Genomic DNA, 5,863 nt, shown 5'->3' on the forward strand with positions numbered 1-5,863 from the left:
AGATCAACATATCGTTCATGAAGAGGTCTATGTTGATCACCATGGTTGTTAAAAGTGCTTTCTTAAATGGTGCAGTGCATATCGTTCCATGTGCCAATGGATTTTTGATCGCCCAGTACGCTTTATGTTCCTAAGAAGTCCGAAATCACCATCGTAGGCAATGCTAATAATGAACTCGTGCCAACTAGAGTCACTACTGGTTGGAGAAACCTAGAGGAGTTGACGTTTGTCCATTTCTCCAACTGAAGTTTGGATGATTTTTCCAGCCAGGATTGTATGTGTTGGAGTTAGGTCCAGTAAAAGGTCTTTGATAATTATTTACGACATTGGCTTGTTCATTCAACACTCCTTGAAAGGCAGGTATTGTAGGACAGTTTTCAGTTGTGTGAATGTTGCAATCACAGATACCGCAAACAATTTCATTGACCTTATCTTTCTTTCCTTACATGGCTTCAACTTTCCTTATGAGCGTAGTCACTTTACACTTGAGATCATCCTCTTCTTTCAAGAGATATAATCCACCTTTTTCCTTTAATTGAGTCGGCCTAGACGTGGTGTTCGCCATCGGGTAATAGTCCCATGATTGTGTTTTTTCAGCGAGACTATCGAGGTAATCCCATACCTCGTCAACATCTTTGTTGATGAACTCTCCATTACACATTGTCTCGACCATTTGGCACATGGAAGATGTCAGTCCATCATAGAAAAAATTTGTAATGCGCCACGTTTCAAATCCGTGTTGTGGGCATGAACTGACCAAATCTTTAAACCTTTCCCAACATTGGAAGAATGTTTCATCTTCCTTTTGGGCAAAGTTCATGATCGCTTTTCTGAGGGTAATCGTTTTATGATGTGGAAAGAATTTTTTTATGAATTCCCTCTGCATATCGTTCCATGTGCCAATGGATCTAGGACGCATTGAATTACCCTCAAAGCCCTTAGGTTGTTCAACATAGACCTCTTCATGTAGATCACCATTTAAGAAAGCACTTTTAACATCCATTTGATATATCTTTAACTTTTTAAAGCAGGCAATGGATATAAATAATCTGATGGATTCAAGATGAGCTCTGAAGTAAAGGTTTCATCATAATCAACTCCTTCGATTTGAGTGTACCCTTGTATAACCAGTCTAGCATTATTTCTGATTATATTTCCTAATTCATCAAATTTTTTTAAAACTATTTGGTTCCAATTATGTGTTTATCAGATGATCTTGGAACTAAATACCAAACATCATTTCTAACAAACTGATTTAATTCTTCATGCATAGCAACATTCCAATTTTTATCAGTAAGTGTTTCTTTTACCTTGGCTGGTTCAACTTAAGATGTAAAGAAAAAGTAGTTGCAAATATTCTCTAATTGCTTTGCAGTATGCACACCAGTGAGAGGGTTGCCTAATATTAGATCAGTAGGATGGTCTTTGACTGATCTTAGTTCAGTATTGACAGGACTAGATGAAGAGTCAGGTTTCTCAATTACATTGACTTCATCATCTTCTGAACTGGATGAGGGTGTGTTCAGGTGATCATCAATTACAACATTAATAGATTCCTGAATAACACCTGTTCTCTTATTAAGAACACGATATGCTCTACTATTTAGAGCATAACCTAAGAATATCCCTTCATCACTTTTAACTTTAAATTTTTCTAAATTTTCAGGGTCACGTAAGATGAAGCACTTACTTCCAAAAATTTGAAAGTATTTAACAGTAGGTTTCTTATTAAACCACAATTCATAAGATGTTTTGTCTTTAGATTTTCTAATGTACACACGATTTATAATATAGCACGTAGTATTTACAGCTTTAGCCCACAAATTTTTGGTTAATTTCATGCTATTTATCATAACATTGGGCATCTCTTGTAGCACTCTATTTTTTTCTTTCAACAACCCTATTTTGTTGAGGTGTTTTAAGAGCTGAAAACTCATACGATATGCCATGATCGTTACAGAACTTCTCAAAATTGCTATTTTCGAATTCTGTCCTATGATCACTTCTGATCTTGATAACATTCATTTCTTTTTCAATCTGAATTCATTTTAGTATCTTTTTAACTTCATCGAGAGTCTCAGATTTTTCTCTCATGAATGCTACTTAAGTAAATCTGGTAAAGTCATCAACAATCACCAGAAAATACTTCTTATCACCTCTACTCTCCATTCTGGTTGGTCCAACAAGAACCATGTGGAGAAGTTCAAGGGGTTTGGGTCACGCCTCAACTCAGAAACCGGGCTCACAAAATTTCCGATCGCCGAATCCGGCACCGACAGCCTCCATAGTGCCCCATTCTTAGCTCTCAACACCCATATGCTAGATTTTGATCCTGGGATCCTACAAGGAGGATTTTTCAATGTACATTTAACTCGTAATACGCATAAACACAAGTTTACCCAAACCACAAAGGCAACATCATCACTACACATCCACTAATAAAAATATTTGAATACAATACATGAAGGAGAAATACATATATCGAAAATCAAAGTTCCAGAAGACCGCTGCACGCTCCAAGCTCAACGCTGCTGCGACATGACACCACCTGCACGCATCTATCGTGCATAGGCTTATAGAAAGCTTAGAGGGTGGTGTAAGTGTGTGCATAAGGAAAGAGCCAAGTATACAATATTAGAGCAATGTGGAAACATGTTAGTAAGTCCATAAATACCATTAGCCATATATAGGCTATGTAATGCAAAAAGATAATAAGCCAATATCATATACTGAGGATGCAATACAATATGCAAATCCTGACAGGTCCATGAATACCATTAACCTCATCTAGGCCATATAAATGCAGAAACATAGTAACCCAAAATGTCATATGCCACGGATGAATGCAATATGCAATGCAAATGAAATGACCAAGTAGGAGTGTGAAGTCGAGATGATAGTACGGAGTATTGCCGGCTATGGGGTCCATCACAAGGGACCTCTATCCAAACTAGTCTCATACCTTAATTTGGATAGTTAGACTCAATGTGGTAAACTCCTGATCTCGAGTTGGTCGCGCGCCCTAACCGAAATCCTAGCCATTGCGAAGGTACACATAATAATTAGTTTCATACCACCACCCCGAGTGGATAGTGAATGAATGAATGAATGAGTAAAATACTAAGTATGCAAATCCTGCTCAATAAGTCCACATATCAGTACCGTACATCTCTGGGATCATCACCGGGGTCTATTACACTCTATGTTAGCTTGTCTCCCTTATCCAAGTGCATAATTGGGTAAGTAGAAGAGACCTCACTATTCACCTGCCAATATCAGGCCCAGCTCGTCGATAGCGGACCCATTCCTCAAGCTAATCAAACTCAACCTAGAATTGCCCCCTCACTCAGGAGGGTAAGGTCACACCCCTCCCAATAAACCATGACACAATGGGAGATGTGACTTACTAGTATACGGCCCTCATGCGCTCATGTATATCCACTCAATCTATACGTCAGGGTATCTCCTGGCTACGGAGGTTTAGGAATTTTCACCCAGGCACATCTATGACGCCCGTATGCTAGAACCAAACATTTCCGGTGTCCCATCTGCTCATCCACGATATACCTGTTGTCATGCCCCAAATTCGGAAACCGGGCTCACAAAATTTTTGATTACCAAATCTGGTGCCTACAGCCTCCGCAGTACCCCATTCTCGGCTTCCAACGTCCATATGCTAGATTCTGATCCTAGGATCCTACAAGGAAGATTTTTAATGTACATTTGTTTCATAACAAGCATAACCACAAGTTTACCCAAATCATAAAGACAACATCATCTTCACATATCCACTAATATAAACATTTGAATACAATGCTAAAAGGAAAATACATATGTCAAAATTAAAGTTTCAGAAGTCAGCTACATGCTCCAAGCTCCACACTGTTACAACCTAACATCACCTGCACGCATTTATCGTGGATAACCTTATAGAAAGCTTAGAGGGTGATGTAAGTGTATGCATAAGGTAAGTGTTAAGTATTCGATATAATGTCATAATCACACAATATCGAAAATACTGGTAAGATCATGAATCATATGATATCAGAGTAAGCGGAAATACTGACAATCCATGAGTCAATCAATATTAAAATACACAATACATATCAACTATGTAAATGAGGAGTCATAAAGAGCCAAATATCAGATGCCGATGATGCAATGCAATATACAATTCCTAGTGAGTTCACGTATAGCGTTAGCCGTACCTAGACCATATAAATGCAGAAACACGGTAATCCAAAATGCTATATGCCGCAGATGTAATGCAATATGTGGTGCGAATGGATTGACCATGCTGGAGTGTGAAGTCAGGATGATAGTACAAAGTATCACAGGCTATGGGGTCCATCACAAGTGACTTCTATCCAAACCAGTCCCATACCTAATTTGGATAGTCAGACTTGATGTGGTAAACTCCTGATCTCAAGTTAGTCGCACGCCCCAGCGAAATCCTTGCCATTGCGGAGGTACACATAATAAATAGTTGCGCACCACCAGCCCAAGTGGATAGTGAATGAATGAATAAATGAGTATGCAACTCCTGCTCAATAAGTCCACATATCAGTACGATTCATTTTTAGGATCATCACCAGGGTCTAGTACACTCTACACAAGCTTGTCGCCCCATCAAGCGCACAACTGGGTAAGTTAAAGAGACCTCACTATCCGCTTGGCTAGTAGTCAGCCAATATCTACTCGACACATCTATAGCGGATCCATTCACGAGTTGGTCAAACTCAGCCTAACCATGCCTACTCCCTTAGGCGGGTAAGGCTATACCCCCTCCCAACCGACTACGATACAGTGGGAGACGTGGCCTACAGGTATACGGCCCTCATGCGCTCATACAAATCCACTCAGTCTCGACGTTGGGGCGTCCTCTAGTACCAAGAAGGTTTAGGGATTTTCACCTAGGGCCATCTATGGTAGCCCGATGCTCGAACCAAATATTTTTGGTGTCCCATCTGGCTATCCATGATAGGCCTGTGGAGGCTACGACCTTGATGTCATTAGGGCTTACAGTAATCACAACACACAATGCAAGATGCATGAGTCATACATCAATCCTGCACATACCATGCGATCATGTGAGATAACCTCCGCCTATCAGGGAGTCTCATAACAACCTACCCAATGACATATGCAATGGTCAACCACATCCCATAACAAATATGCAGATGATGCATATGGGCATATATCCTGATGATATGCTGTCACATACTCGTAATCGGTATCAATAATCGACATCAACAATTGGCCTCGATAATGTGGACAATTAACCAACATTTCTCCCGAGGAATGGCCCACATAGAGCCTAACATATAATGGACCCATGACTTCGCACAAGGGCCTAATATATAACACCATGGGCCCTACTCAAGAGCTCAATACACATCACGATGGGCCCCTCACATGGGTCTAAGATATATCACAATGGGCTTCATCGCCTGGCCCTCAAACGCACCACACTGGGCCTCATCACATATGCCTAATATACATCACATTAAGCCTCAAACACGAGCTAAATACACATCACAATGGGCCTCAAATACGGACCGCATATTCATTAAATTATGCTTTGACAATCAGAATTGGCAATGATAACCAGAATCGACAATCGAAATTGGCCTCGACAATCGGCCTCGACTAACGGAATCGGCCTCGTCGATCAGACTCAGCCTCGACAATCGGAATCGACGATGGGAATCGGCCTCTACAATCAGACTCTGCCTCGACAATCGGAATTGGCTTCGACAATCCGACTCAACAAACGGAATCAGCCTCGCCAATCGAACTCAGCCTCTACAATCGGAATCGGCCTTGACATACGGAATCGGCATCGTCGATCGGACTCGGCCTC

At 40.7% G+C, this 5,863-nt stretch overlaps 1 non-coding gene across 1 annotated transcript; it reads left to right on the forward strand.

Annotated features, from left to right (window-relative positions):
- The first annotated feature begins 731 nt into the window (after positions 1 to 731).
- Positions 732 to 838, forward strand: LOC131257045 (small nucleolar RNA R71). The gene has a single exon (XR_009177067.1). It is a non-coding gene; the product is annotated as a small nucleolar RNA R71 (small nucleolar RNA).
- The last annotated feature ends 5,025 nt before the right edge of the window (positions 839 to 5,863 follow it).

This window comes from Magnolia sinica, chromosome 9 (genome assembly GCF_029962835.1).
Source record: "Magnolia sinica isolate HGM2019 chromosome 9, MsV1, whole genome shotgun sequence".
Classification (NCBI taxonomy): Eukaryota; Viridiplantae; Streptophyta; class Magnoliopsida; order Magnoliales; family Magnoliaceae; genus Magnolia; species Magnolia sinica.